Source organism: Chiloscyllium plagiosum, unplaced genomic scaffold (assembly GCF_037043375.1).
Source record: "Chiloscyllium plagiosum isolate Xiang-an unplaced genomic scaffold, Cpla_swu_hap1 HiC_scaffold_38, whole genome shotgun sequence".
Lineage (NCBI taxonomy): Eukaryota > Metazoa > Chordata > Chondrichthyes > Orectolobiformes > Hemiscylliidae > Chiloscyllium > Chiloscyllium plagiosum.
Window position 1 is genome coordinate 87,131,398 of NW_028270176.1, and position 26,723 is coordinate 87,158,120.

The following is a 26,723-nucleotide window of genomic DNA, read 5'->3' on the forward strand; positions in this document are numbered from 1 at the left end:
CCACTACCAGGAAGCCATGCTAACATAACACGGATGTTCAAAGTTTGGGAGAAGATTTGTAGCTCGGGTGCTCGTTGTTGTGGTTCTGTTCGCCGAGCTGGGAATTTGTCTTTCAAACGTTTCGTCCCCCATCTTGGTGACATCCTCAGTGCTTGGGAGCCTCCTGTGAAGCGCTTCTGTGATGTTTCCTCCGGCATTTATAGTTGCCTGTCTCTGCCACTTCCAATTGTCTGTTCCAGCTGATGGACCACACAGCAGGAGCATTTCTGCACTGACAACCAGACTACTGCGACCACTAGGACTCATAACAGCACACAAACCAACAGCCATTCTCAGACAACAGCTCACCAGAACGAAGGACCCGATACCCAACATGAGCAAAACCAATGTAGTGTACAAAATCCCATGCAAGGACTGCACAAAACACTACATAGGACAAACAGGAAGACAGCTAACGATCCGTATCCATGAACACCAGCTAGCCACGAAACGACACGACCAGCTATCCTTAGTAGCCACACACGCAGATGACAAACAACACGAATTCGACTAGGACAACACTACCATTATAGGGCAAGCCAAACAGAGAACAGCCAGGGAATTCCTAGAGGCATGGCACTCATCCGCAGACTCTATCAACAACCCATCGACCTGGACGCAATATACCGGCCACTACAGCGGACAGCTGGAACTGACAACCGGAAGCAGCAGAGACAGGCCACTATAAATGCCGGAGGAACCATCACAGAAGCGCTTCAGAGGAGGCTCGCAAGCACTGAGGATGTCACCTAGACAGGGAACGAAATGTTTGCAAGACAAATTCCCAGCTCGGCGAACAGAACCACAACAATCACACGGATGTAATATGAATAAAGAAGCCACGAGGAATACCATGGAACAGTCCGTCTGTACAGCCCCTGCTCCATTTTGTTCGTTATGTTGGAGCATCTCTGACACCTTCCTCTTCCTGCATTAGTGACTTGACAAGCTGAATGACCTCTTCCTGTTCCTTTATAATTGACTCCACGTGTGAAATGGTCACTTACTGATCTCGTGTTAGCGACGTGTGGGAGTGAGCAGACTCCTTTCTTCCTGTGCAACAGCAGGGGGTACTGAGTGGGCTGTCCCTCCTCTTGACAGTAGTTTTGATGGGCTGAATGAATTTCCTATATTCCTGTGAAGCCCGATTGAGGTACTGAGTGACCTCCTCCATTTACTGTGGAAATGTGCAACGCTGTTTCATGAATGTTACCGACAGTTTAACAGCACAGGCTTGAATGTTGTCTCAGTCTTGTTGCACATGGACATAGACTACATCAGGAGGTCAGGGATGACGAATCTTTCTGAATATCGTGTAACATTCAGTAAATATCCCCACTTCTGATTGATGTGGACTCAATGGGATGAATGGCCTGCTTCCACACAGCAAGGATTGCTTGCTGCCAAACTGTGTTTGCCTGGGCTGAGGTAACTACCCTGAGGATTTCCTGCAGAGATGTTGCACGGCTGAGATGATAAACATGTTCCATTGTGTTGTGAATTACTCCAAACACTGGAGAGTTTGCAATGGATTCTGATGAAGTGCAATTTTACTCAGGATTCTTGATGTCATCTTCAATTAAATATTGCCTTGACATAAGGGCCAGTCACTCTTTGGTAGGCCCTTGCATTCTATCGCTCATATTGATAGATCATGGTGCAGGAGCAGGCAGTGATTTCTTCAAACAGAGGGTAGTGAATGTCAAGAATTCTCTATTCCAGAGAGTCAGGGGAGCTATAGCAGTAAGTGGCCTCCAACTGTTCCTGTCTTGTAGGTTGGATGGTCTGAATGGAACATCAGAACAGGAGCAGGGTTAGATCGTTACACACTATGAATCTTCTTCACCAGGCACTAAGATTGTGGCTGATCAGGTTATGGTCTCAGCCCCACTTTCCTGTCTGTATCCCATTATCTGTGATTCACTTCTGCATAAAATATTTAACTAACTCATCTTTGGATAAAGGTGAATAAAGAGGCACCACATACCTCTGGAGAAGTGACTTCTCACTCAAAAAGTCCTTTAAGAATTTCTCCTCATCTCTCTTACAATGTCATAAAGCACGGAGAACTGTCCACGTATCTCAGACATCCCAATCTGATCGAGTCCCATTTGTCAGCATTAAGCCCATATTCCTCTAAATCCTTCCTATTAATATGCCTATCCAGATGCCTATTAAATGTTGTAGCTGTACCAGCCTCCATCACCATCTCTAAGAGCTCATTTCATACACACACCACAATCTTCATGAAAATATTGTCCCTTTACTATCTTTCTCCTCTCACCTTTAGCTTTTGTCGGATAGTTTTGAACTCCCCTATCCTGGAAAAAAGGCTTGGCTACTCAGATGATCTATTTCCTTCATGATTTTATCAACCTCCATAATGTCACGTCTCAGCCTCCGATGCTCCAGAGTAAAAAAGCCCCAGTCTGTCCAACCTCTCCCTATAGCTCATCACTCCATGTCCGGCAATATCCTTGTAAATCTTTTCTGCACCCTCTATAGTTTAACAGCATCCTACCTGTAGCAGAGCGAACTGAATTAAACACAGTATTCTAGATCTGGACTCACCGACATCCTGTCCAGTTGCAACATGAGCTCCCAACTCGCATACTCAATATACTGATCAATAAATGCAAGCATATCAAACACCACCTTCACCACCCTGTCATTCTGTGACACAATTTTCATGGATCTATGAGCCTGCACACTTTTTGTTCAACAATACTCCCCAGGACCTCACCATTAATTGTATATGTCCTGCCCTGTTTTACCTTACCAAAATGCAACACTTCACATTTACCTAAATTTAACTTCATCTGTCATTCCTTGGTACATTGGCCCATCTGATCGAGGTCCCATTGTACACTGACGTAAACATTGCTGGCCACTGCACCTCCAATTTTAATGTCATCTGTAAACATCATAAACAGGTGAGTATTCACATTCAAATAATGTATACAATTAATGAAAAGCAGTGCTCCTTTTGGCACATAACTGGTCATAGGCCTCTAGTCTGAAAAGCTGTCGTCTACCACACTCTGTCTCCTACCTTCACTCTAATTTTGTAGTCATTTGGCTATCATATCTTGGTTCTATTTATGACCTAGGGGAGAAAGTGAGGTCTGCAGATGCTGGAGATCAGAGCTGGAAATGTGTTGCTGGAAAAGCGCAGCAGGTCAGGCAGCATCCAGGGAACAGGAGAATCGACGTTTCGGGCATAAGCCCTTCTTCAGATTCCTGAAGAAGGGCTTATGCCCGAAACGTCGATTCTCCTGTTCCCTGGATGCTGCCTGACCTGCTGCGCTTTTCCAGCAACACATTTCCAGCTCTATTTATGACCTAACCCTACTAACTTGTCTGCCATGCAGAATCCTGTCGAATGCCTTGCTGAAGTCCAGATGGACGGCGTCTACCACACTGCCATCACCAATCTTCTTTATCATCTCTTCAGAAAATGCAATCAACTTTGTTAGAAATGATTTACCACGCACAAAGCCATGTTGACTATCCTTCATCAGGTGTTACATTTGCAAATACATATAAATCCTGCCCCTCTCAATGCTCTCCAACAACATGGCCACCAATGTCGGCAGGCTTATTGATCGATAGTTCAGGACATTATTCCCCATTCCTCGTCCCACACTTCCGCTGCTCGCTGCAAATGATAATCTAACCCGGTTGGTGATATGATCAATAATATAGGTCTCAGAGTGTGTGAGGATGAGGAACAAGTCAGGCAGGATTCTTTAATCTGCTAAAATTTACGAATTTATGACCGAAACAAAGTTGCTCATACTACGATGGAAAGATGAATGACAAACGGTTTGAATATTGTAAATCTGTATGTCGATGTTTCCCTCTCTAAAAATACTGACACATGCACAGGTTTGATGACAAACTGAAAAATATAATCTCTGCAGAACGTCAACTTGGAAGAACTGAGCCCAAATATTAATCGAACTCATGACGAAAGGAAACATGAGGGATTGTTCCAAATATCATTCAGTTTATATAGCTACTCTGCTCTTACATACTACTGGCAATGGGATTACTTCTTGGAACAGTGGATTTAGCTGAATTCCCTTTACTTCAGGTAGTGTGCCGATTCCAGTGAATCCTCGGAGAAACCCTGCATGAGTGGTAAAGATGACTGTGAAGTTTTCAGCTCACACACATTGCTGGGAAGAGGAACACAGAGAGAGGGAGCAACAGGCTGTTCCTTCTCAGGAAGGTTACATTTTCTCCCTCCCTGTGCTGAATCACATAATAACGTTATCCTACCCCAAACTGGACGAAATGAGATCAATTTGAACAGTGACTCAACTGTTGACTCCGTCGCATTCCCTCCTCCATGTAGGTACATCGCTATTGCAGTTGGATACCCAACCATTTATTTCGGAACAAATAGCACCACTAGATTGAATATGTGCTTATATGTTCCACTTTCCTTTTATAATACAACTTGTGATATCTTCACAATATCTGCATTTCAATGAATGCATCTTATTCTTAAATTTGCTCCAGGTCTTATTCTCCCATAGAAGATAAAATATCCATCAGGTATTCACCAGCTCAGAATCTTATATGGTAACTTAGCACATTTCTCATTCTCAGACCGAAACTTCGAATCGTACACACATAATGCCTTTATTGCAAGAACAAGTAAAGAGAAACATCTTTGAGATATTTAAAAAGCAATTCGTTTTTCACTTCAGTTGAATTACAACCACACACAGTACATCAGATGCCGTCTCAAATCGGCCTGTACAGATGCAGTAAAACATCCTTAAGATCAGACGCAATACTCGTTATCAAGAAAAAAAGTATCACTTCATTTATTTTCTATATTCACGTGCTGCATCTACAGACTAACGTGATGTGATTTATGGATCAGGACAGGCTAATCCCTTTGCACCACCGAGTTCTGCATTCTGCCTCCAGTTATATATTTTACTGTTGTTTTATGCTTCGTCCAAAACACAAACTTCCCATCACCCACCTTGTACATTTTTTTTTGCTGAAGGTTTGCTCACGACACTCCCCTGTCTGTATCCCATTGCAGACACTCTGTCTCCACTTGGCCTCTTATTGAATGACTATCCTGGTGTGAGGGAAAATTGAGCACCAATCCATTTAGCCACGTCATCCAAATCATTATTCTAGATTGTAAACTGTTGATAAACTCACACTGATCCCCGAGGAATTTCACGAGTGACAGCTTTCCAACCTGAAAATAAATAATTATCTAAATTCTGTATTTCCTCGTAGCTGATCAGGACTCCCTGTTCCTGTGTACCTGCCCAGAAAGGTTGCATGGCCTCCTGCTATGCTGTGTAGCTGGTTGCCGATTTGTTTCTGAACTCAGTGATCCTCCTTCCGGCAATTTGTTATCAGATAATCAGGTGGAGTTCCTACTCTAAATGTTCCTAATCCCTGAGAATTTAAAAGATGAGCACAGAATATAGACTAACATTTGGGGGGATCGCTACCCGGTCGGAAATGTGGTCTTTCAGATGCAGCAATATAGCCATTCTGCAATATCGGGCACGTGCTCAATTTTCACCAGACAGACACTGAGGAGGGGGGGAGCTTTCCTACAGCCTGACTAACATGTGTCCCCTTAACAACACAACTCATGATCCTCATCATTAAATTCACTGTTGGTTGTTGCTGCTGTGTTGAATAATTGCAGCAGTCACTTCACATTAAAATAAACGATACTCTTTGAGAGGTGACCATATAGTGGTTTATAAAATCACGGGGTCACTGATAGGGCAAATAGGCAAGGTTATTTCACTTGGGGAAGGGAGTCCAGAACTACAGGACATAGTTTTAAGGTGAGAGGAGCAAGATATGTAAGGGATGTAAGGGGCAACTTGTTCACACAGTGTCTGGTGCGTGTGTGGAATGAGCTGCCAGAGGAAATGTTGGAGGCTGGTAAAATTACGCCATTTAAAAGTCAACCAGATGTATTTATGGCAAGGAATGATTCAGAGGGATATGGACGAAATGATGACAAATGAAGACATCTGTTTGGCATGGATGAGTTGGACCAAAGGGTCTGTTTCCTTGATGTATATCTCTATTGCACTGTGACCGAATACTTCATTCTATTCCCGGCTATCTCCTTAGAGAGACGAAATGGTGTTCCTCCTACATTATTGCAGTGATACTGACTGGCTGAATGGGGTCTTCCTCTCCCTCTGTCACAGCCTCAACGGGTGAAGTGAGAGAACAATATGGGATAGGAGCTCCAGACAGATGCGCAGTTTATACAGATCATGGCTGGTCTGTTTGCGGCTGAAAACTCCTTTCCTGTCTATTTCCTATAAAGACTGACTCCCCTGTCCAACAAAAGTCAGTAAAGGTGAGCCGGTAATATCTTGAATGACCCCCCAGTACTTTTCGTCTTTTACATAACTGGTTTGGATGTTAGCATATGAAGTATAGTTAATAGGTTTGCAGATGACATCCAAATTGGAGATGTAGTGGACAACGAAGAATATTATCTCAGATAACAATGAGATTTTGATCAGTTGGGCCAATGGTCTGAGAAGTGGCAGTGGAGTTTAATTTCGATAAATGTAGGGTGCTGCATTTTGGGAAAGAAAACCTTGGCAGGACTTATACACTTAATGGTAAAGTCCTCTGGAGTGTTGCTGAACAAAGAGACATTGGAGTGCAGATTCATAGCTCCTTGAAAGTGAAGTCGCAAGGAGATAGGATAGTGAAGAAGGCGTTTGGTTATGCTTTCCCTTATTGGTCAGAGTACTGAGTACCGGAGTTGGGAGGTCATGTTGCAGCTGCACAGGACATTGGTTAGGCCATTGCTGGAATATTGCGTGCAATCCTGTCTCCTTCCTATCGAAAAAGATGTTTTGAAACTTGAAAGGGTTTACAAGTATGTTGCCAGGGTTGGAGGATTAGAGCTATAAGGAGAGGTTAATTATGCTAGGGCTGATCTTCCCGGAGCATCGGAGGCTGAGGGGTGACCTTATGAAGGTTTACAAAATCATGAGGGGCATAGATAGGATAAATAGAGAAAGTCTTTTCCAGTGCAGTAGGGCATAGAGAAGAAAAACGTAAGAGAGGCATAAACGACAATTTTTACCACACAGAGGGCGGTACTTGTATGGAATGAGCTGCCAGAGGAAGTGATGGAGGCTGGTATCATCGCAACATTTAAGAGGCATCTGAATGGCTATATGAATAGCAGGGGTTTGGAGGGATATAAGCTGAAAGGTGGGACTACATTGGGTTGGGATATCTGGTCGGCATGGATGAGTTGGACCGAAGGGTCTGTTTCCATGATGTACATCTCTATGACTCTATGGCATAGTCTTCACAGTTCCCTGGGGTTGTGAATACCACAGACAGCCTAAGAAGATAGGAACATCCTAATCTCAATCTTAAATGGTAGAACATCTAAATTTAAAAGTGTATGAACCTCACAGTCAGCTTCTCTTTTTTTAAAAAATGAAGGCACAGCCAATAGGAAATACATAGCCCATTCAGCCCCTCAAACCTATCCCATATTCCCATTTACTCTGTTCAGTAAAGTTTTAATATGACCCAGTCTCCACTGCTCTTTTGGGTTGACATTTCATGCAGCGTAAACCATACAGCATATGACATTGATGCAGAACCATAGTATTTGGTCCATCGAGCCTGATCTGCTGTTCGATCATGGCTGACATGTGTCTCAACAAAATTCTCCCACATTTTCACTGTAACCTTTGCTCCGCTTATCTGTCAGAATATATCTATCCCTGTTTTAAACACAGAACTATGTCTGTGTCTCTGTATGTTTGTATGTGTGTGTGTTTTGGGTTATTGGCAGGAGGCAAAGGGTGGTGGAGAAGGGTTGTCTTTGGGACTGGAGGCCAGTGAAGAGCGGCGTTCCACAGGGATTGGTGCAGGATCCATCTTTGGTGTCATTTGTAGCAATGATTTAGATGAGAAGTATAGAAGGCATGGTGAGCAAGATTACAGCTGACACCAAGATTAGTTATATAGTGAAAGGTGAAGAAGGTTACATACGATTATAAAGAGAACTTGACAAATTAGATCGATGATTCCAAGAGTTGCGCAGCTCAGAAACAGACCCTTTGGTCCAACTCTTTCGTGACACCTAGATGGCTTAAATTAACTTAATTTCATTTTCCACCATTTGTTCCATGTCCCTCTAAACCTTTCCAATTCATCTCCCCATCTAGATGACTTTTAAATGTTGTAATTGTAACAGCCTCCACCGCTACGTATGGCAGCTCACTGCATACACACACCACCCTCTGTGTGAAAATAGTCCTCTTAAGTTCCTTTTAAATCTTGTCCATCTCACCTTAAATCTATGTCTTCTAGTTTCTGACTTCCCATTCACTGGGGTAAAGACCCTGACTATTCAACCTATCCATGCTCTTCATGATTTTATAAACCTCTAGAATGTGCAAATGTGACTTCAATCAACACGAATGGCTGTGTTTTCTGTCAACCTGGGCTTAAATTCTGAAATTCAATGCTGACACCTCTTCATTCTCTAACACATCACAACTCTAAAATAATTTAATTAACTTGTTCAGCCACATTATGAAACACTTCTGTGGGATTTGAATCTCGACTTTTGGGCTCAGAGGTAGGGACACTACCACCACTTGGCAATATTCCCTAAAGTTGCAACATCATTCATCTTTGTGCTTATTCATCAGCCTGTTTTGAAATACTGTGACATACCTTCGTGACAGACGGGACTTTAATCCAAAACTTCTGGTCCAGAGTGAGAGACATTACCACGTGAGTTCAGGTTTTGCAATATAACCCAGAGCTCTGGCTCAGAGGCACGGGCGTTACCCACTACACATGACTTCAACCATTCCCAGATTATGGGTCACATTTTAAATATCAGCTTTCAGCTCGGTGTGGAGTAATTAAAATTTGGTTCACTTTACTGAATTATACAGTTGAAAGAATTACATTTTTCAACAGATGAAAGGTACTCACCTCAAATATACGATATTGAGTCATGTGCTCTGCCTTCATGATAAACTATGAAGATCTTTAATTGTTTGGAAATGATTTCCACCTTAAGTGGCTATTATCTTTCCCGCGTGTAACATGTGACTGCCCTTTTCATAAAACCACGAAATGATTTGAGGCAGCAGATTACTTTCCAGCCTTTCTTCCCCAGTACGAGAACTCATTCAGCTGAAGAGTCGCAGATGGAGGTTAACTTCAATAAATGCAAGGTATCACAATTTGATAAAACAAACAGGGAGAGGACATACACAATAAATGTTAGGCCACTGGAATCATTGGAGAGCAGAGGGATCTATGGTTCTCGTATATTTCTTTTAAGTTTGCATCATGTGTAGGCAGGGTGGGTATTTAGGAGTTTGGATTGATGGCCTTCATTGCTCAGACCTTTGAGTACAGGAGCTGGAAAATCATCTTCAGGTTGTGCAGGACATTTGTGAGATCTCTCCTGGAGTACTGTGTGCAGTTCAGGTCACCCAGTCACATTGACGATATTATTAAACTGGAGATGGTTCAGAAAAGATTACCGGATTTTCACTGGGAATGGAGTGTTTAGGTTATAAGAACAGACTCGATGGACTGGGACCTTATTTACTAAAGTTTTGGAGGTTAAGACCTTTTCAACCTTATAGAGGTTTATAAAACACTGACGGGTATAGATAATGTTGAATGGCAGATTAATTAAACAATTGAATTAAAATTAGTTAATTGGTTTTGCAGAATGTGTGAGATTGGAAGTATGACCCAGGGACCGAGCATCAGCAGAATGAGAGTTTGAAAATGGAAGTAGGTCCACATTAGAAACCAGAGAAAGTCACTGAGTACAGGGCTGATGGGTGAATGGGTCTCGATGTGAACTAAGGGACAGACAGCAGAATTGCATTGCAGATATTGCAGCTCAAAACTGCATATTTATGTCGTGGTATAGACCACAACAGCAGGAGAAGCAGAACAGCATTCAACCACAATCTGTAACATTTTTGCCCTGGATAATCTCGTTAGTCTGCCATTACAATCAACACGATCTATGGCTCAGTAATGACTGTGGGTGAACATGTCAGGGTCAGAACCATGTGAACCTAAACATGATGCCAACACATTAAAGCTACCTCAGTTGATCAACAGATCTGATTGAAGCTCTGCAGTCCTGCCACATTCGGTCATAAATGATGAGGGACCATAAAACAAATGACTGGAGGAGAGGATTCCATAAATATCCCCATACTACATAACAGAAATGCCCTGTACACCAGTGTAAAACACAAGAATTTAGTATCAGCCAGAAGTGTGGAGATGATAATCCACCTCTCTCTCGTCATGATGTCCACAGGATCACAAATGCCAGTCTTCAACCAAGACGTTTCGCTGCACGAGACATGAAGAAACAGCTGAACACAATTGATACGTCACAGACAATGGGTCCTGACCCCATTCCTGCAATAGGACAGAAGACTTGTGCTGCACAACAAGCCGTGTCCCTGGGGAAGCTGTTTCATCCAGCTCCAAATCTGAAACCTACCTGGCAATGTGGAAAATTACTCAGTTATGCCCGGTCCCCTAAAAGGCGAATAATTACCATCTGATCAATCACCACCCCCTCAGTACCATCACGATAGTCACATTGGTGGGAGATACTTTTGACAGAGCTGTCAAGCAGCACATAAATAATCTGTTCAGTGTCGTTTCTGATCGGTCCCCATGTGGAGATGGTACTGTTGTGGAAATGCCACTGGATTACTAATTCAGACCAGGCCACTGCTCTGACAGCTGGTGGAAGTTAAAAACAATTGATAAAATATTAAAATGCACAGTGACCTTGATGCCAATGGCGATTGTAAACACCAATTTCCTTCCCCAATGTACGTTCAGGAAGTGAATCTCCTGTACTTTCTTGGTCTGACCTAAAAGTGACTCCAGACACACAGACATGTAATAAACTCTTCAATTGTCTCTGAATCGGCCAAGCAAGACATTCTATTGTATTAAACTGTTTCGAGGTCTTAAAGGATAAACCTGGACAGAACACCCAGATCCAGTCTCGGTATCAGAAAAAGGAACAGGAAACACAGTCCTGTTGATCCTGCAGAGACCTCCTTCCTAACATCTGAGTGCTTGTGAGAACACTTACAGAGCTTTCCCACAGACTGCACAGAAACAGCGGGAAAGGACACATTGAGCGTTCCTCATTGTTGTTCATTTTCAAACATCTCCACAATGCACTTATCCCAAACAATGAATATATGCGTTAATATGATTAACCTTGGGAATCCATAAAGTAAAAAGTGCAGTGGTTCCTTTGGTCCATCAAGCTTGCTACCCAATTCAATATAATGATGGATGGCCCTTTAATTCCACACCGTACTCCTGCTTTTCCACCATCTCTTTACTGTCTCTAAATCCTTATTTGTATTCAGTATCTTGGTTTCCAGGTTCAAGTGCATTCTTCGGGTTCACCAGTCTCTGAGTGCAGAGATTTATTATCATCTCAATGCAGAGTGTCCTGCCTGTACCTAATAGTGTGGTCCCTTGTATTATTCACGAGAGCCTGGAGAATTATCATCCCTGCTTCCAATCTGTCTCGCTCTGTCACAGTGTTATATATCTCACTGAGATCACCACTCATTTTCCTAAAGCCCGTGGAATACAAGCCCAGTCGCCCCAAACTCTGCTCCCACAACAAGACTGTCATCCCAGAGATGAATCTGGTCATCCTTCGCTGCTCTCCCTTAATGTCAGGTTTGCTCTTTATTAGATACAGAGACCAAAACTTCAGACAATACTGCCCAATGTTCGAGATGGAGTTTCACCAAGGCCCTGTACAGGTGCAGTAAGACACTTTTACTCCTGGATTCAGCACATCGTTGATATTCCTAACTGCTTTCTGTTCCAGCAATATCGCTTTTAATGAATGGTGTTCAGGGAGATCCAGATCCTTTACAATGTCACAGCTCCCCACTGGATTGATCTATATACACTGGTCAGCGTGCCAATATTGACTTCTGGATTCAGAACTAACTGTGCTGCAGGGATCTTGGAGGGCTGCGCAGAAGGAAACAAAAAAGGGGCCATACGTCCCTTTGTAGATCAACATGGTTCAAATAATCCCTTTTCAAACGGTAGGCTGCGAATCTCTTCTTTCCACCAAAGGGCACACCGTCACCTCTACCCACATTGCTCTCCATCTGCTACGTATTTGCCCATTCACTTCACTTGTCTTAGTCACCTTGAAGCTTTTTTACAAACTCCTTACCCACTCACAATCCAAAATCCTTTAGTTCTGTCAGCATGTTGATATCTATTGTATTTGATTCCCGCAAATGTTCAATGGGTATTGTGAACACCTGGGGCCTGAGCACCGATCCCTGTGATATCTCAGCAACCTTCCTCTGTGAAAAAATTTGCTTTTCAATCCATTTATGTCGTGAATCTGGGTGTGACTGGCTGGGCCAGCATGTATTGGCTGTCCCTTGTTGCCCTTGAGAAGGTCGCGGTGAGCTGCCTTGTTGAACTGCTGCAGCCCAATGTGGATTCAGCAATGGCACCACCATTGAATGCCAAAGGGCACTGATTAGATTGTATTTTAGTGGTGATGGTTACGGTCTGGCTTTTGTGTGTCGTGAATATTACTTGCCACTTGTCAGCCTGGATACTGTCCAGATCTTGTTGCATTTGGACATGGACTGCTTCAGTATCTGGGGAGCCACAAATGTTGCTGAACATTGTGCAATCATTGGCGAACATCCCCACTTCTGACCTTATAATAGAGGGCAGGTCATTGATGAAGCAGCCCTGAAGATGTTTGGGACTAGGCCACTGTCCGAGGGACTCCTACAGACTTGTCCTGGAGCTGAGTTGACTCACTTTTTTCAATCATTCTACGTGTTACGTATGATTCTAACCCGCGGGGAGATTTTACCTGATATCCATTGATTCCAGTTTTGCTAAAACCCCTCGATGCAACACTTGGTCGGAGGCAATCTTGTTTTTAAGGGCTGTCACTCTCATTCCACCTCTGGAATTCAACTCTTTTGTTCATGTTTGAACCAAGGTAATGAGGTCAGGAGCTGAGTGACCCTGGTGGAGCCCAAACTGGGCGTCGTTGACCAGGTTATTCCTGAGCAGGTCCTCCTTGAAAGCACAGACTCCTTCCATCACGTTACTGATGATCGAGAGTAGACTGATGGGGTGGTAATTGGCCGAATTGGATTTGTCCTGCTTTTATGTATAGGAGGTACTTGGGTAATTTTCCACTTAACCACTGTGGGCGGCACGGTGGCACAATGGTTAGCATTGCTGCCTCACAGCGCCAGAGACCCGGGTTCAATTCCTGCCTCCGGCGACTGACTGTGTGGAGTTTGCACGTTCTCCCCGTGTCTGTGTGGGTTTCCTCCGGGTGCTCAGGTTTCCTTCCACAGTCCAAAGATGTGCAGCTCAGGTAAATTGTCCGTAGTGTTAGATAAGGGGTAAATGTAGGGGTATGGGTGGGTTGCGCTTCGGCGGGGCGGTGTGAACCTTTTGGGCCGAAGGGACTGTTTCGACAGTGTAACGTAATCAAATCTAATCTTAATCGGGGAAATGTCGTTGTTGTAATGATATTGGAACAGCTTAGCTAGGGCAGTGACAAGTTCTACATCACAGGTTTCCAGTACTGTTGTCAGCATGAGTTTCCTTTGGAGTATCCAATGTCTCCTACCGTTTTTGGATATCACGTGGAGTGAATCAAATTGGCTGAACACCGGCAACTGAATTGCTGAGGACCAGTAGAGGAGGCTGAGATGGGTCAGCCACTCAGCATTTTTGGCTGAAGGTTGTTGCGAATGCATCAGCTTTATCTTCTACACTGAAGTGATGGGCTCTTACAAATTAATGATGGGGATACTTGTAGAATCTCCTCCTCCAATGACTTGTTTAATTGTCCATAACTATTCTCAACTAGAAGTGGAAGGACTGCAGAGCTTAGATCTGAACCGTTGCTTGTGGGATCACTTATTTCTGTCTTCAGTTACTGCTTATGCCAATTGGCACGTGAGTTGTCCTGGTTCGTGGCTTCACCAGGCTGACACCTCTTTTTCAGGAATGCCTACTGCTGCTCCTGCCCTCCTGCACGCTCTTTTGATCCAAGGTTGATTCTCTGGCTTGATGGTAATTGTTGTGAGGGGGTATGCCACGCCATGAGGTTGTGCGGGAATACAATTCTGCTGCTATTGATAACACATAGCACCTTATGGAAACCCCGACTTGAGCCACTAGATCTGTTTAAGTCTGTCTTATTTAGCATCGTGATAGTGCCACTCAAAATGGTGGAGGTTATTCTCAATGTGAAAGTGTGACTTTGTCTCTGGAATGACTCTGCTGTAGTCACTCTTCACGATACCGTCATGTGCAGATTCTTCTGCAACTGGCAGATTAGTAAGGATGTGGTCAAGTATGTATTTTCCTCTTGTTGGTTCCTTCACCAAGTGCCACAGACCCAGTCTCGCAGTTATATCCTTTCGAACCCGACAAGTTCGATCAGTAATGCTGCTGCCGAGTCACTCTTGGTGGGTGGACATTGAAATTCCCCACACAGAGTACATTTTGCGCCATTGCCACCCTTAGTGCTGCCTCCAAGAGTTGGTCAGCATGGAGGAGTACTGACTCATCAGTTTGGAGAGACTGGTACATGTTAATCAGCATGAGGTTTCCTTTCCAATGTGTAAATTAACGCCATGAGACTTTGTGGGGTACGGAGTCATTGTTGAGGACACCCAGAGCAATTCACTTCCAACTGTATCCCACTGTACCGTCATTTCTGCTGTGTCTGTCCTACTGGTGAGTTGGGAGATATCCGGGGAAGGTGATGGAGTGTCTGGGATATAATGATACTTACAGAATCATACCTTACAGATATTATCAGGCTGTTGCTTGATGAGTCTGTTTTTTTCAATTCAATGTTTCCTCCCAGCTGTCCCATTCTAGAAACATGGCCATATATTCGCCCCAATCCACTCAGATTTAATTTTCTAAACTAGGCTTGGAGCTTTAACAAAAAATCTTTTTCTGAAAATCCAAATAATTACATCCATTGCTTCTCTTTCATTTGTCTCTCAGTCTGCTTCTCCAAAATAATTCCCATTTCAGAGAATCTATGTTAGTGTTGTCTATAACCATTATTTCAGCCCCAATAATTTCTCCTAAACCATTCACTTACTATGTTCTATGTTACAAGTACTATATAGTTTATCATACCAGACTTGGTTTTCCTTGTATTGTTAGAAAGTTCTGTGAAGACAGAACTGAAGTAGCTATTTCATAGTTCTGACATAGTTCTGACCTGTTCCCCATTCTCCATTCTCTGATTTCACATTTTTAGGAAGTTGCACTCGTTTTCTGATATTTCTCACATTGACATAATTTGACGAGCTATTACATTTCACTCGTATAACCCTTGTGAATAAACTTTTCAGAAATCCATCAATTCCTGCCTTAGCTGCTCAATGATTGACCTTGCATAGCCATACACTCACAGGAGTATATATTTTGTGCAATCAGAAATACAGCACGATCTACACCAGGCCCATAGTCTGGAATGTTATTACACTTACAAGTGCTCGTTCGAGCACTTTTTAATTGTTGTGAGGATACCCGTGATAAATCTCCTCTCTGGAAGTAAATTCCTGACCCCAACACCCTCCTGGTGAAAAAAAACAATCTTTAAGTTCTCACTAAACTTCAAACCCTTCACTTTAAAAGCGTGCTCCCTTGCTCTTGACCCTCTGACTAAAAGGAATAGCTGCTGTCTATCCATGCTGTCCATGCCCCTCATAATCTTATCCTTCCGAATCACATCCCCCTCAGCCTTCTGTGCTCCAAACTAAACTGCCCGATCTTACCCAGCCTTTCTCCAAAGCTGATATGCTCCATCCCAGCGAACCTCCTGGTGAATCTCCTCTACACCCCCACAGATCCTTCCTGTAATGTAGTTCCCAGAATTGCACACGGTTCTCCATCTTGACCTAACCAAAGCCCTGTATAGCTCTTATAATCTACGGCCCGATTAATGAATGATACATCCAAGGTCCACTTCTTAACTAACCTATTACCCTGTCCACTCCCATTCAGGGATGCATGCAGGGCCACCATCTAAGCTTCCTCGTGTGCTGCCATTCATTGAGTCTTCCTTGTCTGGTTCCTTCTTCCAAACTGCATCGCCTCATATTTATCTGGTTTATGTTCCATCTGCCATTGATCCAATCTATCCGTATCTTTCTGTAATATAAGACCGTCTACCTCACTGCCAACCAACCAGGCAAACACAAACTTACTTATCACAACTTCCACCCCATCCACTCAATGTCACCCCCCCCCCCCCCCCCCATTCACATCTGCACCATTTGTGAATACCATAAATAACAGGGACGCAGCACTGATCTCTGTGGTACAGGGGACACTGGTCTCCAGTCACACAAACAGCCTTATCCACCACCTCTCTCTCCTGCCACTAAGACAGTTTTCGTTGTAAATTGTCAAGTTATCCTTGATTCCATGAAATTTTACATTATTTGTCACTTTGACATGTGGAACTTTGTCAAAGACCTTGCTGCAAAACTAATTAAGCGGCCTCCTCAAACTAATTTAAATTAATTAGATGTGACTTACCTCTAATGAAGTCATGATGATTATCCCTGACCAAGCCTTGCCACTCTGATTGGAATTCAATTTTCTCCTTCCCTATTTTCTCCAGTAATTTCCCTAACAGTGATCTAATACTTGCTTGTCTATAGTTCCCTGGTCTTTCTCTACAATCTTCACTGTGAAATGGAATCGAATTAGCGGTTCTCCAGTCCTCTGGCCCCTCCCCTATGGTCAGATTCAAATTCAATTTTTCATTCAGGGCCTTTCCTCCCTTGACTCCAACAACAGCCTGTGTTACAACTCATTCGGACCTGGCAATCAGTCCAGTTTTCTACCAGCTAAAGCCTCAAATTCCTGCTCTCATTTTACATCAATCTGTTCAAGAACTTCCCCATCCACCTTCTCGAATTCTGTAGCTGCCTGCTCCTTCTCCCAAGTAAAACAGATGTGAAGCTCTCATGTCACCATCTCTCAGTGTTCTCCAGCTTCACACACAGTTTGCCCGTTTGATTTCTGATGAACACTAACTGTTCACTGATTATTCTGTTCTACTTGTTGTCCGTGGAGACTATCATGGGATTCTCCCTATTCGTGCCTGCTTGCAGTTTTCCATGATCCTCTGTTATTCCGTCCCCTCTATGTTTCTAAGATTCTAAGATTCACTACGACCACCTCTCATTATTTGAAATTAGAGATCACAGGCTGAGTTTCCCAGTCAGACAAACTTGCCATTTTAGTGATTAATCTGGAGAATGCCTTTTGCTGTTCCTCTGTTCTCAGTATATTCTCTTTTAGATGGGGACTCCACAGCAGTACACAATACTCTCAGTTTTGTCTCAGCAACCTAATTTTACTTTCCATTTGCATATGTTCTGACCAACACCTTTCAATTTAACTTTTGTTATGATATTAGTATGTAAGTTCTTTAAAAAATGCTCCTGAATATCGAACTATACGTTATCCATTGGTTCCTCATTGCTGATGTCGACAAGAATCATTTTCAAACCATTCCAAAAAATTGTTTGCCACTTCTGGTTTTCCTTTCATCGATGCATTATCACACTCCCCAGTTTTGCCATTACATTCTATATATCTAGTAGCATGTTCTGTTCTTTCGAGTCCAACAGACACCCGGCTGCGGATGACAAGTTAACTGGTCTGTCGATCATCACTCTCCATCTTCATCCTTTCTTAAACTGGCGGATAATATTTATAACCGACCCTTATCCCTTATCCCTAATGGCTACCTACCTTTCAGGAATGTGTCGGAAAATAATGTGAAAATCCGTAATGCAATCAATATGACTATTGCTGCTTCCACTGAAACTTTTGTATGAAGTCAATCTGGCCTGTCAGATTTATCAACACTCAATCCAGCTCTCTTTTCAAATGCTACCTCATCACTGATATGAATGATCTTAGACTTTACTTACACAAGTCCCATGGTCACTTGGGATTTCTGGGAGAACTTCTGGATATTTTTCCATGAAGACAAACAGAAATAAACTGTTTCTTTTCCCTGCGACTTTTCTGTCCTTTACAATAAATTACTCTGTCATCACACTCACTGTTCCACGTTTGATCGTGTTTTTATTTTTGTTTCATACATTGTTAGAAGCTTTATAGCAGTTTTTACATTGTTTTTGGTTTGCATGCTTTATCTCTTTTTGATTTCTTTCTCAGTCTCTTGGTCCTCCTTTGCTGGGTCCTACCTTTCTCTGAATCCATTGGTTTACTATTACACTTCGCATTTTTCTAAGCTGCTTCCTTTGATCTAATAGGTAGATGGGGGGTGAAAGTGATCGATCAGAGAGGAGGATGGAGTGGATAGGTGGGAGTTGGGAAGTAAGATTGACACATAGGAACATTCTAGATGGCGGTGCTGAGTTGGAAGGTTAGACGGGATAAGGTGGGGTTTGGGGAAATGGGGAAACTGGTGAAATCCACATTGATCCCCTGTGGTTGAAGGGTCTCATGGTGGATAATGAGGCGTTCTTCCTCCATTACTCAGGTGGTTAGGGTTTGATGATGGAGGACGCCCAGGATCTGCATGTCCTTGTTGGAGTGGGAAGGGGAATTAAAGTATTTACCCACAAGCTGGTGGGGTTGGTCAGTATGGCTGTACCAGAGATGGTCTCTGAAACGATCCACAAGTTGACGTCCTGTCGTGCGAATGTAGAGAAGACCACATTGGGTTTAATGGATGCAGTAGATGAGGCGTTCTGTCTCCCTTCAGCGCCTATCACTTTCAACCTCTCCTTCATCTACCTCGCACATTCCAGGCTTCCTCCCCCCGACACCCCACCCACTCCCATTTATCTCTCACCCCCCTTGGCCCACAAGCCCCATTCCTGATGAAGGGCTAATGCCTGAAACGTCGATTCCCATGCCACTAATATGCTGCCGGACCAGCTGTGATTTTCCAGCAGAACATTCTTCGAGTCTGATCTCCAACATCTGCAGTCCCCACTTTCTCCTCACACCTTAATGGCTTGTATGACTCAGATTCATAACCGTTACTTCAAAAAAGCAAAATCTGTTGTATACACAAACATCAGAAACCAATAGAGGCAGCACCATGCTTCATTGTCGAGCACTGCAGCCTAACATTAACAGGGACAGCTATTCCTGTTCGGGTGACTGTCTGTGTGGAGTTTACAGATTCTCCCCGTGTCCAGGTGAGTTTCCTCCGGGGACTCCGATTCCCTCCAATAGTCCAAAGATGTGCAGGTCAAGTGAATTGGCCATTCTAAACTGCCAATAGCGGTAGGTGCATTAATCAGAGGGAAACCAGACTGGGTGAGTTACTCTTTGGAGGGTTGATGTGGACCTTTTGGCCCGAAGAGCTTATTTCCATACTGTAGAGAATCTAATCTCAGATCAAAAGTTGTGGTCACTGTTCCCAAAAGGTCACTTACAGCAAGTTTTCAATTAGCTATTCTGATCATCCAACACCAATTCCTAAATAACCTGATCTCGACCTCGGTGGTCGAAATAATGTTAATGTAAGCCATCTCCCACATGCTCATGAAATCCATTTTTCCCAGCATTAGCATTCAGTTAGGTTAACAAAGCTTAGATGTACTTTAAACAGTACATTATTACTGCAGTACTCAGAAACGTATATATACCATTTCCCACTTTATAACATGCCTAACATTTGTATTGCAGGTTTCACTTTAATATATAACTCCCATCAATATTTGCTTCTCATTGCTGTTTCTGAGCTTCACCTTTCAGGATTCAGTGAAGTTGGTTCTGGGGAGACTAATGGTAGAAATTATCCTGCTACATCATTTATGATCTTCTCAAGTTTTATTCTGAGTTTTTCTCCAGATCTCCTGTTATGCTGGTGGCGTGGAGAAGGACAATGATCTTTCAACAATGCTGTGTAATCCCCGCGACAGCTGATGCCTTACAGCAGGCTAGTAAAGCGTAGCTGCTGCTGTATAAGATCTTAATGAGTTCACATCTGGAGTAGTATGTACAGATTTAATCTCCTCACTGAGGAAAGGATATTGTTACATTGGAAGCAGTTCTGAATTGGTTCCCTCAACTGATTTGTGTCATGAAGCTGTTAGTTTATACGGAAAGGATGGTCACGTTGATCCAATACACATTGGACTTTACAAGAATGAGAGATTATCTTATTTCAGCATAGGTGACCAGAAGGAGTCAGCCACAGAAGCCAATTACACACATAATGGAGAAATTCTCCAGCCTGTTACACAGGAACAACAGGAGGATATTCAGACCTTCAACACTGTTACACCAGAACATGACGAAGCTATTCAGACCCTAGAGCCTGATATGCGGTTACCGGAGGAGACCAATCAGCCCCTCGAGCCTATAACCATGGACCCTGAGTAGGCGATAACGGACCAGTATCCTATTGCAAAATCAGTCCATTCAGCCTCCTCAGTCTGTTACACAGGAACTGGAAGAGGCCACACAGTGACAGGAGATTGTTACACTGGGATACAGGAGGCCATTGAGCCCTACTGAGCCTATTGCAAGTGAATTGGAGAAGGATACAAACTATCTGAGACTTTTTATGAGAAAGGAAGAGGTAAGTCAGCCATTTGTCTGTTGTAAGAGAACGGGAAAAGACCAATCACTCCCTCAGTCTCATCTCAGGGATGCATGAGGTGACCGTTCAGTTTCTCCAGCCTGTTATGGAGGAATATGAGAAGACCCATCAGCTCCTCGAGCCTTTACACAACAACAGGAAGATTCCATAATCCCCCAACCCTCTAACATATCAACGGGAGAAGGTCATTCTGGCCTTGGAGACAACAATATGAGAACACCAGAAAGAGGTTAGTCCATCGAGTTTGTACACCAGCAGGATGATGAGTCCATTGAGCTACACATGGGTCTTACACAGCAATTGGAGCAGATTTCCTGAAGCCTTGTGCCCGTTAAATAGGAATTCAAAGAAAATGCAAAGGTTTTCTTAAGGGAATAACTTATAATAACTGTATACATTAGTGACTAAATTGTAAAGATAAACTATAGTAAGTTGAGGCAAGTTGTCAGAATGCATTGTTCAGAACATTTGCAAAGTTAAACCACAGTGTCAACAGGGCTTTACGAAGGCTAAATCGTGTGTGAATTGTTTACTTCATTTGTTTAAAGATGTCACAAACAAGGTGGATCGTGGGAACCCTGAAGATGGAATATATCTGGTCTTCAATACGGGTTTGGATATATCGCTTCTCCAAAGTGTAAGCAGTAAGATCAGACAACATGTGTTTAGAAGTAATTCATTAGGTTCGGTGGAGGATTCGTGCATTAACATAATGCAGTCAGATGAAATAAATGTGTCATTTTCTTTTGGCAAATGTAAATTGTTGGGTGTCACAGATTTCAATACTCATGCCTTAACTGTTTGCCATCAATATTATTACTTGTTGACAAGATAGAAAATACTATAGCCATTTTTTCAGATGACACTGCCATCGGTGAGAAATTACTTCGGAATGAAGATGAAAGAGGTTTAAAAGTGAATATGGATAGGTTGGGTGAATGGGCTAACATTTGGCAATGAAAATTAAAGTGGACAACTATGAGATTTATCAATTTGGTCAGCAAAATAGAAAGACAAATTGTTATCTAAATGGAGAGAAACTTCAAAGTGCTAAAGTGCAGAGGGCTCTCTGTGTTCACGTGTATATCACAGAAAACCTGCATCGAGGTACGGCAAGAAATCGGAAAGGCAAGCGTAGTTTCAGGTTTTATTTGTAAAAGGATAGAGTAGAAAGGTAGGGAGTATTGCTGTCGCTATACAAGACATTAGTGATGCTGGAACTGGTTACAGTTTGTGTGCCCTGACTTGCGGAAGGACGCAATTGCGTTGGAGATAATTCAGAAGAGGTTCATTAGATTGATTCCAGAGATAAGGGGTTTGTATTATAAAGAGATTGGTCAATCCAGGCCTATACCCTCAAGTTTATAATAGTGAAAGGAGATCTCATTAACGTCTGTAAAATGCTAAAAGTAATTGAAAGTGTAGTTGTGGAGTGGATATTTTTTTCATGTGCTGCAATCGACAACAAGAGACCAGAGTTTCACGATGGAGATGGTAGGAAAGTGGAACGGGGGCTGCAATGACATCAGCCATGATTGTATTCAATGTTGGAGCTGACTCGAGGGGCTGGATTACTGACTGATGTTCCTTGTTCTTATTTAGCCCTTCGAATATGTTACACAGGAATGGGGACGACTGGTTATCAAGCAGGAAACAGGCACTCCTGATAAATCAGTCTAAATCAGTTTGACAGAACGTTACCAGTGATGTAGACAAACTGCGAGATGATGGATATGTCACCCTCTCCTGCCTGGAAAATTCCGGATCATAGAAGCTGAATACAACTGTGACCCTAACAGCCATTGACAGCACCATCCTCCCCCGGTATGAAGCTGCAGGTCGTGTTGAAGGAGGGGACATCGCTCACAGGGTCCCCTCACACTCTGCTCCTGGTTTAAGTGGGGCTTGGGAAGCTGTTCCTGGAAAACCAGGGGTGGATGCAGCAAATCCCTTTCCTCACACTCACTCCGTGGTTTCAGAGCTTTCCCTCTCTGTATCCTCTGCTCCATTTGTTCATGTTACACAGTCAGATGCTGTAATTACAGTCCCCATGCTCCATCCATAGCTGGGTCAGCAAATACTCAGGTCTCCCAGAATATCTTAGGTGGGTCACAGAACAACCTCCAGCAAACCATCCCCAATACCTCCACTAACTTTTCAATAACAGGAGCTAATCAGAAGCCCCTGAGTTATGGATCAGACGAAACCCCCGTGAAATATTTTAAGAAGGTTGCTCCAGCCCAAACTTTTCCTTATTTTAAACGTAGATATGAAGTTTGAAGCAAAATACAATCTTTTCAAACGCTTTAGTTAAAATTCAGTGAGAGGAAGGAACAATTGCGTTAGTTTATATGTTGGAACACACAAAAGTAGATGCTGTACCTTCGTGGTACACACCGCCTGGCACAAAGATAAACTCAAATACAGATTATTATGTACAGCTTCTCAATCCAGAAAGTAGTAATATTAGAACACTTCTCACAGAGAAGAGCAGCTGGGGATCATGTAATAAAACTTCCACCCCTCTGGGACCCCAAGCAGCCGCTGAATGCTGCAGCTAAAAACAAACCGAGAAAACGAGGTCTGGGAGAGCTGGGAGAGCTGGTAATAAAACCTAAAGGCCTCCTCAGTTATTTACTCCAGTCGTTTTCAGGCGGCAGTTCGGCATCGCTGCCTTTAAGACCTGTCTTCAAAAACGACCAAGAGAAAATAATCTTTTTAAAGTGACAGTATCGTCAAACCTCCCCCTTTGACAAAACGTGAACCACCAAGATACAACTGTAGCTTCATTTTAAGCCTCTTATTCTTACTCTATTAGTAGACTACAATACGTATATATGATATTGACACTAAGCATGCAAACATTCACAACTCCATTCTATTTCAGTCAGTTTAGTCCTGCCACAGAATACCTCTGTCTTTCTTCATCCACGTCTCGACAACTTGGCAGCAAGTACAGTTTCCGTCCTGTCACCTGTATAACTTACAAATTGAATGGCAACAATAGTAATCTCCATCTGAACAGACTGGAAGAATTCTCCCTAAATTTGTCCAAAAACTTGTAAAAGTTATGATCAGTATATAGATTTTGCTCAGGCATGTTATTGGCAATGTAAATGCTGAAATGTTGCAACGCCAACACCAAGCTCAAGGCCTCCTTCCCAATTGTGAAATATTTTTGTTGATGGTTTCAGCGGGCACTCCAACCACACGTTACATAATGGAGCACTTCTCATCTCTCCAATAGTCCCTCTGAATGACATATCACCTTTTGTCTCAGCATAAAAGAATTACATGCTTCTGCACCTCTTAATGCTGTAACCTGTTTACCTGCTAGTCCTGGCCTACGCCAGTAAACCTTGCTCTCAGGTATATGTTTTAAGAAGATCTCGCACATTCTTCTCAATCCCTTCCAGAAGCCAAACTTTGATTTATGGACCAACTGATAATCATCAGCCATTTCAGCTTCTAGTCGTGTCAGTTTAACTCTCTGCTCTGCCACTCGAGTTCTCACGACTGCAGGAAGTAAAGTTTTGAACTTCTACAAAATAAGAATCTCTTTAAGAGTGTCGTAGGTTTTTAATGCCCTTATCCACCTTTCAAACTTGCTTTGTTTGATTTTTTCAAACTCGTTTAACCAGGGACGCTATTTTAGATTCCTGAAAAACTATCTGTTGGCTTCTGGCACAAGCTCATATGCACTTCAGATGGCTTTCTTCACCTTCTCATACCTTCCGCCCGTACGATCAGGATCCTGGAATGCCCTCTTAATGGCATTGTGTGTCAATCCACAGCAAGGAGACGGCAGCGATTCAAGAATGCAGCTCACCACCTTGCTTCTCAAGGCAAATAGGAATGGGCTATTAATGCTGGTCAGCCAGCCATGCCCTAGCCCCATAAATGATTAAAAATAAAAGATAATGGCCAGGGATGGGATGGAGTCCCAGGAAGGAAACAGAGTTTGTAAACTTAATGGAGGGCAATAACCTCCCCACTCCCAATATTTAAATAACAAGGACACTGAGACGATGGTTCACATCTGGAAGTGAGTAGGTCAACATAGAGACCCATGAGTAACACTGCCAGAATCAGGGAGGGAGACAGTAATTGAACACGTTCCCTGATGCAGTTAGTAGTGGTCCTCAGAGTGAATATCTGGATTCAGAGACTCAACATGAAGAATTATAATGGCAAGAAATGAAGACTACATGAGAGAAAAGAAACACAGTCAAAACTGGTTTATAGAAAAAAAAAAATCTGGATGGTGTGACCTACCAGGAACACCAACGATCGACAGAAGAGGATAATAAAAATATTGAATAATCCGAAGGACATAACAGATCCGTGAATATAATGACAACCAATCATAATATGTAGAAAGAAACCAAACATAATCGGATAAACCCCTGTCCATTGTTGGAACATTCCAGTCTATTGCTCTCGGATTCTGATCTATAGTTGGAACATTGTAGTCCAATGTTCTCAGATTCTGTTCTATTGTTGCAGCATTCCAGTCTAATGTTCTCGGATTATGATCTCTCCACCTCTTCTCTATCTGATGCTGCTGATCTCTGTTAGGGTTGTCAATGATGCTCCTGCTCATACTTTGGGGTAACACATTGAACGGTGCCAATTTATCATTAAAAGATTGCAACTCTCCACTGGGATAATTAGAATCCATGGAGACTGACATTGATTACAGTCTCCGAACAAACAGTTTCAGTTAACTCCTTCCTTACATAACATTTCATGTCATAATAAAAGGCAACATTTACTCAGTCTCGATTGAATGGATGAAGGTGACTGAAGGACGGACTTCAATTTTTTCAATTTTATTAACTTTTTCCATGTACTTGGAAGTATTGCCAGAGCACTGCAGGTCTGCATATGTCCCACTCTGTTTATAAATGAGACAGGGATAAAACAACAGACCAGCTGCCTAAAATATCTGGTGGGGAACTTTCTGGATACATTAACTCAAGGGAGAAAGTGAGGGTTGAAGATGCTCGAGATCATAGTCGAGAATGTGGTTCTGGAATAACATAGCATGTCAAGCAGCATCAGGGGAGCATCGACATTTCTTGTGTAAACCCTTCATCAGGAATGAGACTTGTGGCCCAAGGGCACTGAGAGATAAATGGGAAGGGGATGGGGTTGGGGAAGGTAGCTGTTAATGTGATAGGTCGATGAAGTTGGGGTTGGAGGTGATATGTCAGAGAGGAGGGTGGAGCAGAAAGGTGGGAAGGATGATTGACAGGTAGGGCAGTTCATGGATGCTGCTGATTTGGAAGGTTGGATATGGGATAATGTGGCGGTAGGGGAAATGAGAAAGCTGGTGAAATCCACATTGATCCCATGTGGTTGCAGGGTCCCAAGGCAGAAGATTGTCTCTCTTCCTACAACGTTGGGTGGTTAATGTTTGCCGGTGGAAGAGTCCCTGCTTATCCATGGCGGAGTGGAAGGAGGAGTTAAAGTGTTCAGCCACGTGGTAGTGGGGTTGGTTGGTGCGGGTGCCCCAGCAATGCTCTCTGAAGTGTTCCGTACATTGGCGTCCAGTCTCCCTAATGTCAAGCAGTCATCAGGAGCAACAGATACTGCAGGCGATGTCTGGGGACGTGCAGGTATATCTCCAAGTAATGTGGAAGTATACTTTGCGATTTCGGACGGTGGTGAGGGTAAAGTTTTTCCAATACTTGCGGTGACAGTGGAAGGTGCAATGGAGTGGATTGGTGTTTGGCGTGGACCTGAAAAAGGAGTCACGCTTCGAATATTCTTTATGGAAAGCAGATCGGGGTGGGAGGGAAGTATATCCCTTGTGGTGGAGTCTGTTTATAGGTGGCACAAATGGGGGAGGATAATGCATTGCATCTGGAGGTTTGGTGGGGTGGAAGGTGAGGAACACGGTGTTCTTTCCCTGTTGCATTGCGAGGGGTGGGATTCGAAGGCG